Genomic DNA, 13,139 nt, shown 5'->3' with positions numbered 1-13,139 from the left:
CTCACCCACATGTTGTTTTGTCAGCAGTATATGAGATGCCTAGATTCTCACTACTCCTGAGGGTAATCATTGAAGTTAAAGGAAATACTTAAAAGTGGATTTTTAAAGAGGAATGACTAGGCAGTTTAATTGTGCCTTTTGGAATATTCAGACTTTATTGCTGGACCAGTCTTTTTCGGGAATTCACTTGTTACCAAATGACTTAGAGTCACACTGAAGGCTGAAGCCTATAAAAGGGGTCACGCCGATGGTATTGTTCATTCACTTATAAGAAAGATCACATCTTTCTTGCTTTATTCAAAGGAGCGGAAGCTGGCTTGCTTCCAGCTGGGATATCCTGATTGGAAGTCAACTCGGACAGTCAGCGTTGCTCCTTCCTTACCGTCCTCTTAGTGCAAGTTCCTCAAAGAAGACTGTGATGTGTACACAGGCTGGTTTGCACATACACAATGCATCGAACACATGATCTGCTTTGCTCATCCTGTGTGGCTTTGGGGTCCAAGGGGAGGGGAGAGGAAAGAGGCTGAGAAAATCGGCATTTCTTCCTGGTAAGTCCATATCAAAGATTAGTGTTTGGCTCACCAACAGCTGCTACACTAATTATTCATCTTAATAACAATGAGTAACGATGTTTAAAAATCCCGAGTGCGTACCAACACTACATTTAGTGCTGTATGATATGCTTAGCTGAAAGTCCTCGTTGGACATTTTATAATAGCCTTTAAAATAATATCTTACATTTTCAAAGCCCTTTACCGTGGACAAAGTGTTTTCATATTGATAAGTGAATGTAGGGTGGGTGGTCAGATTTGGTGGTATTCCATGCTTTTTACCTGTGTTTGAATAATGCTCAATTTCAGGCCTTCTGACGATTCCTTCTGTTTCACGTCTATCGTTTAAATCCTTACTTAAGAAAAAACAATGATGGGCTCAAATCTCTTATCCTATTTCTTAATGGGATGGGATAAAATGAAAGATGTGGTTAGCTGTGATGACACATTTAAATAAATAGAAAAAATAGAAAAGTCAATCGTGGCAAGATATGCTTTCACTTAGTGCCTTGTCCCCTGAAAGTCAACATGAAAAAGTGCTCTGGGTCTTGGATTAGAAAAAGCCCCAAACATCTTTCATGCATGGCTGGAAGCGTAAGACTCATTATCCTGGCTCTAATCCAGTGCAAAGGGGAATTTCAAGAGCTGGTTCACATATTTGTAATTTTCCGGTTTTAAGCATACACTTCCTATCCTGGCCATTTGTGCTTTCTGGGGGAAGCCAGCAAATTGCTTGTGAAGAGGGAAAATGCTTCTTGATATCTTAAAACCGTAAAGTGCTGTGGGATATTTTTGGATAAAGAGTACAGGGAGATCATTAATTTTGTAACCACTGTGTTGTCATTAGCACAGTTCTAGGCTTACAATGTTTTATTAGTGTGGTTTGCATGATTAGTTTACTTGGAGAATCATTATAAATTATTGATGCTGTCATTCTGCTGTGGGGAAGCCTAGCAAACTGGCGGAAATAAAAAAGGCATAGATTTTGTTGTTGTTGTTTTTAATCCTAGTTCATGAGCTGCAGTACTCACCAAAGTGCTTTGGAAATCTACTAAAAGTTTTGTTAATTCAGGAAAAAAGATACTGGTTCAGAGGACCAACAGAGGAAGCTTCAGGGAGCAGAGGGGCTCTGGAAGGTCTTTGAGCAGGAAGGTAGTACTATGAGCAACAAACTACCTTGTTTGATTGAAATGGAGCATTTTCTAAGAAGTTGAAAGGCAATGGGTCAAAAAGATAAAACTTAGAGTCATTTAGCTAAAAAGTTTAAGAGCAGCTTTCAAGGGCCAGGTGCGGTGGCTCACGCCTGTAATCCCAGCACTTTGGCAGGCCAAGGGGGGCAGATCACAAGGTCAGGAGATTGAGACCATCCTGGCTAACACGGTAAAATCCCGTCTCTACTAAAAATACAAAAAAAAAAAAATTAGCCGGGTGTGGTGGCGGGTGCCTGTAGTCCCAGCTACTCAGGAGGTTGAGGCAGGAGAATGGCGTAAACCCGGTGGGTGGAGCTTGCAGTGAGCCGAGATCATGCCACTGCACTCCAGCCTGGGTGACAAGAGTGAGACTCTGCCTCAAAAAAAAAAAAAAAAAAAAAAAAAGAGTAGCTTTCAAGAAGCCAGAGTTAAGTGCTAGGAGAAATCTCCCAAGAAGATGGACACAGGTGATATATCCTACATAGTAAGCCACGTGGCCCATCATGGCTGCTTGCTGCATGAGAGGCTGCCCTTCTTGCAACTAAACATGACGACCATGACTGACCAGAAGCCCTTGCTGGAGGAAGGAGAGAAGAGCAGAAGGCATTTACATGAAAGACACATCAGTATTTCTCATTGTGAAAATACACAAATAAACCCAAAGCCCTTGTCGATGGCCGACCCTCAATCCTGGCACTCTTGCTGGATTGACTTATCCTTCTAGATGAGCTATGCTCTTTTGTGATTTGGGCTTTCTGTACATGGTATCCCACTGCACACCCAAACATAAACGTGCTTGTAACATGTCAAGTATCTCTTGAGGCTCTTTCTGTATAAGTATACTCAGAACCACTTTTAATTTTAAACTGCAGGTTGCATTTTATAGTAGGATGTACTCTATATATGTGGTCATTCTCCTGTAAATAGACAGTTAGGTTTGTCTGATGCTGCCTGCCTGATAAGAACAATGTGGGTTCCAGGTGTTTAATGTCAGTTATTTTCTGCCCAGTCAGGTGAAGGAGAAGTGATATTCCACGAATGTCTAAGGTTGGCTGGCCAGCAGAGTTTGGATTGTCGAACACAGTTTTTGGCTCTGCCTTTTCATGGGTAAGTGCTTAAGACCCGTGTTGTTGCTCCTACTTAGCCTTAGAGGAAAATGTCTTAACTACAGTGTTGAGGGAACTATGTTCCCATCAGGGGACACTTGCATTTATTCCATAAGACAGTTAGGTTATGTTAATATTTTTCTGATTTTCCTCTCCTTTCTGTAAGGGTAAAGGAAAAATAATTTTTAAGCTATGTTTTAGACATCAGTGAGAACCCTCTCCTATATTCACCCTTTCATTACTTTTCAGTAGATTCATAGAGACGTCTATGTGGAGTTAACAGTTTGGCCATTAGCTTATGGTAAAGCTTAGGACATATTCTTCCTAGCGTAAGTGTGAGTATTCATTTATGATTTAAATGACTGTGTTGCCTTTTTGTTTTGTAACTGAGACAGGGCTGATACCGGTTATGGGATGTGTGTATCATCCCAGCTCCCATAAAAGGGGCTGATTTGCCTACTAAAACCATTAAAGAAGCAAAACCTATTATGGGAAATAATGATTAGATCACAACATCCATGATAAATAGAGAACTGGCTAGTTAAAATGACCTAGTTAAAAATGTTAATTTTGTTCATGGGTTTTAAAGTTTTATATTCCTGTTTAGCAGGAAGGGAGAATTTATTTAGGATTGAATGGAAGCTATTACAGGTGGTATTATTATTATAGAGTAACCCATGAAGAAGGATATTTTGTTTAAGCCTTCAATAACATACAATAAATATTAAGGATTTCATAAACAATAAAAATAGTATTTTCTCTGTTGACTTTGGTTACTGATACTATTTGAAATAGAATAATGAATTCAGTTCAGGTTATCTGAGAGCAAAGATTACAAGGGAAAATTGCTGAAGATAAACCCCCCTCTCCTGCAATCTCTAAGGGCAGAGTTTATCTTGTCTGGTCTAACTCATCTGGGAATTTCAGACATCTGAAAAAGTTCTGTTTGGAGTGAATGAGTGGCCTTGAATTTTGACCCTTATAACAGAGATAACTTGGATTTTTTGGGAAATTTGATGATGACGTATAGTGAATTTTCTTATCTGGGAAAGATGAGTTTTTGAAGTGTTGTTATGGAATGGGTCTTTCTGGAAGAGTCTAGTTTTGATTCAAGCTAGCTTCCCAAATGCTGCTTGAATTCATAACATCTTGGACAATGCTTGTACTGCTCTTAAGTAGGCAGGGGATCTTTGCTTATTCCCTGGCAGCGATGTATGGCATTTCCAGTTACTCAGGCTTAGGAAATAGAGCAGTCTTCTCCCGCAGGACTCAACTCTGCACTCTGCAAAAGAATTGGCCTCTTTAGGGTACTTTTGATTTATTGTGCTAGTTTAAGCAAGGGGCACTTGACTGGGTATGATTTACTTTGTGTTTACAAGAGAAAACCAAACAAACTTCCATCTCTATTAGGTAATCGACAAATGTTTATGGAGTGTTTACTGTGCACTTTCAATTGTGCCATGCCCTTTTGGGGACATAAAAATAAATTATCGGAGGTTTCTGAATTACTTTCCCCCCCAAACACCATTCTCTTCTCTAGGCAGGACTTTCCATTTAACTGTACCTAAAAATCCCAAGTCAGATAATTTTTGAGATTGTGTCTGCCTTCCCAGAAACATCAGCACATCTGGAGCTGTGGCCTTGGGGCTGCTTGAATTTGACTCCTTGCCCATTCTTCATGTCTGTGTTCTGGACCCCTTGCAGGTCAGCTTTTTGTTTTGTTCCTGTCTACTGCTGGCCTCTTCAGACCTTGCACTTGTCCATATGTCTGCTCCTGTCTGTTCCAAGTCAGGTTTCCAGCTTCACTGTCATTGGATTCAATTCCTATCAGCTACTGGGTCTGCTGCTGTCTTGGCCTTGCTTTGGTGACCCCCGTTCTATTCTTGGGCTGTAGATTCTCTTCCTTCTTTTAGCTCACAGCTTGGTGTTGAGCCATGGTTTATACCCATCATGACTTTATCCAGCTGTTCTCAAGGGGAGGCTGGGCAAGAGGATGTGTATGCCTTGGTGAAAAAGTATTACCTCTTTAGGGAAACTGGTTATACCGTCCAGGATACCTGTGAAAACACATCCATGACATTAATTGTGGCGATAGCATGGTGGTGAGGAGCACATTCTGGGAATTAGATAACCTTGATTCTCTGTCCTTTGCCTCCCATCTGTGTAGCTTTGTAGGGGTTATTAATCCTCTGTTTCCTTGTATGTAAAATGTGAATATGACAAATTTCACAGGGTTGTTGTGAGCTAGAAGATGCATAGGATATCCTTAGCATATAATAAATGCTCAGTAAATAATAGCTATTGCTTTCACTGTAAATGTCTGGGGAATTGCAAGTAGCTTGGAGTTATTTCATGCTTTAATAATGTGGAAGTTATGCTACAAGCTTTGGTTAGTCCTTCTAATTTATTACAACTGATATATATTAGGTATTTTCTATGAGCAAAAGATTATGTCAAGCACTTTCCAGGATGTAAAGTATAGAATATGATCTCCCTTGAGAGAGGTTGCAATTTATTAGGAAACAAACACAACAGTTTTATTAAGAGGCCAAATGTGACAGATGATGCAAGGGAGATGCCAAGTCTAGTGGGAGCAGAAGGAAAGAATGGGGTGTCTAATGACTCAGAGAATTGGAAAGGGCTCCATCAAGTAGAGGACATCTGAACTGGACCTTGGAGGATGTGAGTATTTCTGGAGACAAAGAAGGGAGACGTAGGAATTTGAGTAGGCAGATATTGACGTAAGAGGGCGGGCATATTTAGGGTAAAGTAATCTTGAGCAGGCAGATATTGAGGTAAGAGGAAATATTTGGGGAAAGTGCTCTTACAGTGTTGTTTAAATTGGGGGTCTTTGTAAATGTACAATTGGAGACCATTGTATGAATGCTCTCAAATGTCATGGCCAACAAATTTAGACTTTATTCTATGGCAAGTGAAGGGTGTTGAGCAGCACAGTGTTATAATCAGGTCACATTTAAGGCAAGATTGGCTGGAATAGATCATGAGATGAATTGGAGCTGCTGTATTAGACCTGCAGGCAGTGAGAAGAGAGAACAAATTATTGCATTTGTCTAGGTGGGAGGAATCCTAGATCGTATTAGGATATAAGAGAGAAAACATGTAAGAGTCATTTCAGTGGCTGAAGCAAGAGGACTGATTGAATGTATAAGGCATAGAAGGTGGATACAGGGGAAAACTCATTGGAGTCTGGGAGCCTGGGAAAACAGTGACATCATTAACACAGAAATGGAAGGAACGAAGAGGATAAAGAAAGATGATCAGTTTTGTTTAGTACATATAGATGTGGTATCTAGGACTAGTGGCACATTCTGATGGAAATATTTAGCAGCCAGTTGGAAAGACCTTGTAAGGTAGCACTGCTCAAATCCCGTTGGTATCTAGTTTGTTTTTAAATCCATGTAGGCTAGAATCCTTCTCATACTTCTTGTACTCAGTGTTGTTTTTTTTTTTTCACTATTCTCCTTAGCAGCCTCTAATACCAGTTTTCCCCTTTGGAGGTTTGCCCAGTGGTGCAGTTAGGGAAATAATGGTAATGATTCTGCCTTGTGTGTGTGTGTGTGTGTGTGTGTGTATTACAGCTCAATCTATAAGGGAACATGCAATCTTTAACTTATCTGACCTCTGTTTTCTAACTTGTAAAATATGATGAATAATAATCACCTTATCTATCTCCTAGAATAGTTGTACGTCCAAATTAGAATGTGACTAAAAATTAAAGTGCTATATAAATAAAATGAATCATTCTTACACTCATCATCAAAGTCCATAGCGGATGTCTTTCGTGTGACTTTTAAACCCATTCCCCCATTGCTTCCTATAAAGTAGGAAATCACCCAATGAGAACTCCCCCCTTTTTTTTTTGGCACTAGCCTGTGAATCATAGACTTATTTCTTCTAAAGTGACAATTAAAAGCAAAGAGAAAGAAAGCCCAACTGCATAAACACATCTATTTATATTTTAAACTGAAAGTGCATCACCCAAACCACAAAACCCCAAATCAAATTTTAGCTCCTTCCGAGCCCATGTCCAGCCCTTGGGCTCTCCCGGAGGTGAACTGCTGGGAAAGCGTGTGGGCTTCAAGCCCAGGATCGACTCAATGGCTTCTTCCTCTCCCCTCCCCACGCCTTCCCTCCAGCACACCTGCTTGCAGAACTTCTTCCTCTCTTGCCCAGGCATTTTGATTCTGGTCACGACCACCTGTGAAGGATGACGCAGATTTAGCCCTACGCACATCCTTGCCTTGTTGCTGTCTTCAGGGTACCAAACTGGGTTGATTCACCCCACAGGACATTATTTTTAGCCTTTATCTCTTAGTGGTTTTGTTTTCTTTCCGCCGCCTTTTGACCTGAGAGCTGGAAATAAAGTCCGCCTTCCATAAAGACGAGAAAGTTGTCAGTCATTTCCTTCCTGTTCACATGAAAGGCCGGCCCAACGGAGCTTGCAGAAGACGCTGAAAGTTCCAATTCACTGGGTCCTGAAAACACCCGCTCTTTAGGAGTGAATTTCATCTCTTCCGTGTAGACTAAGCAGAGAGGTTGCCTGGGATAGGCAGCTGTTCTTTCAAAGGGTCTTGAAGATGCTCAAGGGAAATGCAATGAAAGAAAACCACATTTTCCCTCTCCTTTTGATCATGGTTGCTGAACTCAAACACCTGGGCAGCCTGCCTACTTTTAAATATTTGAAATAATTAAAAGAAATTCACAGGCAAAACTAGAAAGTATTGCTTTTAGCATGAAATCATATCACACTATAACATCATTGGACAGAAAACTTAGTTTGTACTATGAAATAAAATATGAGAAATTGCTTTGCAAATTTTGTAAAGTGCTAGGTATATTAAAGATCTCGAAAATTACAGTTTGTTTTTTCTGATTCTGAAATGAATATATATGTATGTATACATATCTATTTCAAATGAAATAGAAATATATAAAAATAGAAAAATATATGAGCATGCAGTATCTTTTTCAATACTGGAATTCATTTTTTGGGCTATTATAATTCAACCAGTTGCCTATTGATAGCATTTTTGGAGAGGTATTATCAATATTAGTGCCACTAATTTCCTCCTACACTTATGAGTGAACTTTTCTATCATTATCATTCAGATTAAATTCTAAATGTGTAATTACTGACTCAAGGCATACACAATTAAAGTTTTAAAATTAAGTTATAGCTGATGAATGAAAATTATATATATTTATGGTATGCGACATGATATTTTGATATATGCATACATCGTGAAGCGGTTAAATGAAGCTAGTTAACATTTCCATTACCACAATATACTTACTTTTGTTGTGACAACATTTAACATCTACATCCTTAGCAGTTTTTCAAGTACACAGTACATTATTATCAACGATAGACACCTGTTTCTCCAGGAAGACAGTACCAATTTACAGTTTCTACAACGGTGTATATAAATTTCCATTTTCTCAAAGTCTTGTCAACCATGGGTTTTGTTTGCCTGTCTTCTTAATCTTTGTTACTTTGGCTGTCCTATTTGTTACTGGGTAACTTGAATATCTTTGTGTATATTTCTGAGCTATTTAAATCTGTCTGTAATGAATTGTTTAATCCTTTCCCATTGTTTTTTCCTGTGAGGTTATCTTTTACTAATTGATTTATAAGAATCACTTTCCTATTGGGTATTAATTATTTTTCTCTTATATATGCAAATATCTTCCCAGTTTGTCACTTGCCTTTTTGCTGCCATACGATGTTTTTTTATCCTTTGTTTTTAAGTGGCTAGGCCTATTCATATCTTTTCCTTTATGGTTTCTGCTTTTTGCATTGGACGGCCTTTTCTGTCACTGGATATGAGGCTTGCTTCTAGGCAGGCTTTGGAGCTGGACAGACTAACTTAGTCCTCACTTCTGTCTCACATTGGCTGAGACTCAAAGAGGTCAAATCAGTTGCCCAGGTCTGTAAATCGGGATAATAATCCCTATTTCACAGTGTTGTTCAATAGCGAGTGGGCTTAGGGGTCTAGAGCTCAGGACTAGCCTTGTCATAAATGAGGGGAAGGGTGTTAGTCTCCTTTCTCCCTCTTATCTTCAAAATGAACTGGATACTGATTTAGTTCCTCTAAAGAAGAGAACAACAGGAATGAGAAGGTCTCTTTTACTGTCTTGCTTTCAGTTAATACTAATAAATGCTCTACAGGGGAGTGGTTCTCAGGATGTCCTATGGGTATCAAGGGAGTGCCCATCTCTTTCCTGCTTTAGCATCTTGTTTTGGTTTTTTGTTTTTTTTTTTGAAAAAGAAAGTAGGTAATTTCTGTTCCTGTATTTTCACCAAGTTATACATTTTTTTTGAAAGAATAATTAGCCTCATGGCAAAATGCAACTCTCCTCAAAGATGAAAAACTAAAAAGATTGAATGTAGATGCTCGTGTGAAGGTCACAGGTAAAACAGAGAGAAAAGACGAAGCTGAGGCATCCAGGAGATTCTCGGGAAAGAAGGGCTTTTTCCTTGTAGAAGAGACCTCCTTGGGACTTTATTATTTCTACGTATGCTTTTGTGTTAACAAAATCTAGGCTCAGTCATTAAAAAAAGATCTGTTTCTGCAACAACCACCATATGCATTAGCATGTCGAAAACTTTAGTTTTATATTGTATAGATAGAATGAAATATGAAAAGATGCCTCAGTAAGAGGTTTACTTGTTTTCACCATCCAACATCTACCTACATCTTTTCATTCTCTCCAAAAATAATGAAGTCATAACTATCATCCTTTGCAAAGAAAGTAAATTTTCAGGGAAGCTCCTTTACTCTGCCGAGTGTAAATTTTGAAACACTCCTCGGTTAGGTCTGCATGCACAAAGTAATGGAGGAAATACAACCAGCCAACAAGCTAATCCAAGAAACAGGAGCTCCCGGTTACTTTACTTACCCGGATATCTAAAATCTTGGTTATTTCAGCCTGAATTATACAGAATTATTGAATCATTTCTAAGTCATTTTGTGTGTGTAGGCATGGTCTATTTTAGGGCTCTATTCTTTATATCCATAATCAGATGAGCTAATGTATGAAATATTAAGCTTTATAACTCTTGTTTCAATTTTCTTAATAATCTATCTCCTGCTTCTGATATAATAAAATTTAAATTTCACAAACTTATTTGAAATCATCACTATAGTGGGATTAAGGATAAAAATTCAGCATATGTTATTAAAATATAATCCAGATATGGGATGGGTATGCTTTTTGTTTTTGTTTTTGTTTTTTTAGTTGGAGTTTTGCTCTTGTTGCTCAGGCTGGAGTGCAATGGCCCGATCTCGGCTCACTGCAACCTCCACCTCCTGGGTTCAAGTGATTCTCTTGCCTCAGCCTCCCGAACAGCTGGGATTACGGGCATGTGCCACCACGCCTGGCTAATTTTGTATTTTTACTAGAGACGGGGTTTCATCATGTTGGCCAGGCTGGTCTTGAACTCCTGACCTCAGGTGATCCGCCCGCCTCGGCTTCCCAAAGTGCTGGGATCACAGGTGTGAGCCACCACACCTGGCAGGATGGGTATGATTTTTAAAGCCCAGAGTACAAATAATAATAATAGGGATAATAAACTATATAAATTAATTATTAATAAAAATAGTAGTCAAATAGTATTTGAGTACTTAGGCTTGCTTGGTTGATTGATTCATTCATCAAATACTTAGTGAGTGCCTACTATGTGTCAGACAGGGTTCTATATACTGAAGACAGAGTGGGAAGCAGATAAGATCCTTGCACATGCAGAGCTAATTATCCTGTAGCCAATGGGGAAACATAACAAATGGGAGAATGCAGAAATGAGGTGACTGTAGGTAGTAATAAGCCTATAAATAAAATAAAATTGGGAGACATAAGAGATCATGTTGTGGTGAGGAAGGTGGTAAGGAAAATGCAATACATAGGTTGGGCAGGGAAGGTCTCTCTGTAGAGGTGACATTTGTGATGGGATCTGAGTGATGAAGCATGTGAGAGTGATGAAGCATGTAAGGAAGAGTTTTCCAAACAGAGGGAACAGTGGCTCTAATGCCCAGAGGAAAGAATGAGTTTGGTGGTTGTATGTATGATGGTTAATTTTATGTGTCAACTTGGCTACACCATGGTAGCCAGGTGCTCAGTCAAATACTAGTCTAGTTGTTGCTGTGAAGATATTTTCTAGATGAGATTCTGTGTAAATCAATACACTTTTGAGGACACGAACAGACACTTCTTAAAAGAAGACATACAAGTGGCCAACAAACATGAAAAAATGCTCAACATCACTAATCATTAGAAAAATGCAAATCAAAACCACAGTGAAATACCATCTCACACCAGTCAGGATCACTATTATTAAAAACACTAAAAAACAACAGATGCTGGTGAGGCTGTGAAGAAGAGAGAATGCTTATACACTGTTGGTGGGAATGTAAATTGGCTCAGCCACTGTGGAAAGCTGTTTGAAGATTTCTCAAAGAGCTTAAGATAGAATTACCATTTGACCCAGCCATCCCATTCCTGGCTATATATCCAAAAGAAAATAAATTGTTCTACCAAAAAGACACATGCACTGTTATGTTAATCACAGCACTACTCACAATAGCAAAGGCATGAACTCAACCTAGGTGCCCATCCATGGTGGACTGGAAAATGATAATGTGGTAGATATAAAAAATGGGGTATATGTCATGCAATACTATGCAGCCATAGAAAAGAACAAAATCATGTTCTTTGCAGTAACATGGATGGAGCTGGAGGCCATTATCCTAAGTAAATTAATGCAGGAACAGAAAACCAAATACTGCATGTTCTCATTTATAAGTAAGAGCTAAACACTGGGTAATTATGGACATAAAGATGGCAGCAATAGACCCTGGAAACTACTAGAGTGGGGAGGAAAGGAAAGGAACAAGGGTGGAAAAACTGTTGGTTGCTATGCTCACTACCTGGGTGACGAGATCATTCATATCTCAAATCTCGGCATCACGCAGTATACCTAGGTAACAAACATGCTCATGTACCTCCTGAATCTAAAATAGAAGTTATTCTTTAAAAACCACTTTGAGAAATGCAGATTACTCTTGAAAATGCAGGTGAGCCTCATCCAATCACTTGAAAGCCTTAAGAGAAAAAAGGTTGGTGTTGCCTCTGGAAGAAGAAATTCTTCCTGCAGACTGTCTTTGCACTTGAGCTGAAACATCAGCTTCCCTGGATCTCAAGGTTGCTACCTTACCCTACAGGTTTTCACCTTGCCAGCCTCCACAATCATATGAGCCAATTTCTTAAAATAAATCTCTTTCTCTCACACACATGCTGTTTGCTCTGTTTCTCTGGAGAACCCTAAAACACTACATGAATAATAAGTTGAAAGGAGGAGAGACTAAAGTGACAAGAGTAAAGATGAGAAGAAATGGGTGGTGTGGTGCATGTTGAAGTTACAGGTCATAGGAATTACTCATGAACTTAATGTATGAAGTGAGTGAAAGCATGAAGTCAAGGGCAATCCTTCTGCTAGGCACTGTGCTAGGGGCTGTCTCTCTATAATGCCTTATTTTTACAATAATCATTATCACATTTTATTTTATTTTATTTTATTATTTTATTTTATTTTCTGAGATGGAGTCTTGCTCTATCACCCAAGCTGGAGTGAAGTGGCAAGTTCTCGGCTCACTGCAACCTCTGCCTCCCGGGTTCAAGCAATTCTCCTGCCTCAGCCTCCCGAGTAGCTGGGATTACAGGCACACGCTGCCACGCCTGGCTAATTTTTGTACTTTTTAGTGAGACAGGGTTTCACCATGTTGGCCAGGCTGGTCTCAAACTCCTGGCCTCATGATCCGCCCGCCTCGGCCTCCCAAAGTGCTGGGATTACAGGCGTGAGCCACTGTGCCTGGCCTATCACTTTATACATGAGGAAAGCAAACGCCAAAGTTTTGAGTCAAATAACTTTTCAAAATCATGAGCCTATAGATGTCCACATTTGTAGATTTTCTAAGGATCATTTGAGACCAAATGCTAAGGAAAATACTTTTCAATTGGTTTCTATTTCGTGACTTGAAGTTGGGGGCAGGGGAAAAGATGGATTGTTACAGTAGTTTAAGACCCTATTGGTCACATGTAGGTCAGTTTGTCCTATTAAACACAATACAGCCTTCCTAGCATCTTGTTTTTCTTACACTTTCTTTGTATCTTTGCCAGCCAATGACTCTTCATTTAATTATTTGTATATTACTTAGTTGTTACTTGGTTTCAATCTATTGTTTAACACATCTGTGAGTGGTTAGAAATTTTTCAGA

The 13,139-nt window shown here is 39.3% G+C and overlaps 1 long non-coding RNA gene across 1 annotated transcript in view; it reads left to right on the top strand.

Moving 5' to 3' along the window:
• Window positions 1–318: 318 nt before the first annotated feature.
• Window positions 319–13,139, top strand: part of LOC134732437 (uncharacterized) — a 44,475-nt gene continuing 31,654 nt past the window's right edge. Inside the window, exons 1-2 of the long non-coding RNA XR_010115599.1 lie at window positions 319–548; window positions 2,751–2,848. This is a non-coding gene — a long non-coding RNA (uncharacterized lncRNA). The remainder of the gene's footprint in view (window positions 549–2,750; window positions 2,849–13,139) is intronic.

Source organism: Symphalangus syndactylus, chromosome 14 (assembly GCF_028878055.3).
Source record: "Symphalangus syndactylus isolate Jambi chromosome 14, NHGRI_mSymSyn1-v2.1_pri, whole genome shotgun sequence".
NCBI classification, from domain to species: domain Eukaryota; kingdom Metazoa; phylum Chordata; class Mammalia; order Primates; family Hylobatidae; genus Symphalangus; species Symphalangus syndactylus.
The sequence above is the reverse complement of the archived record's forward strand: the minus strand, read 5'-3'. Positions and strand labels throughout refer to the sequence as shown.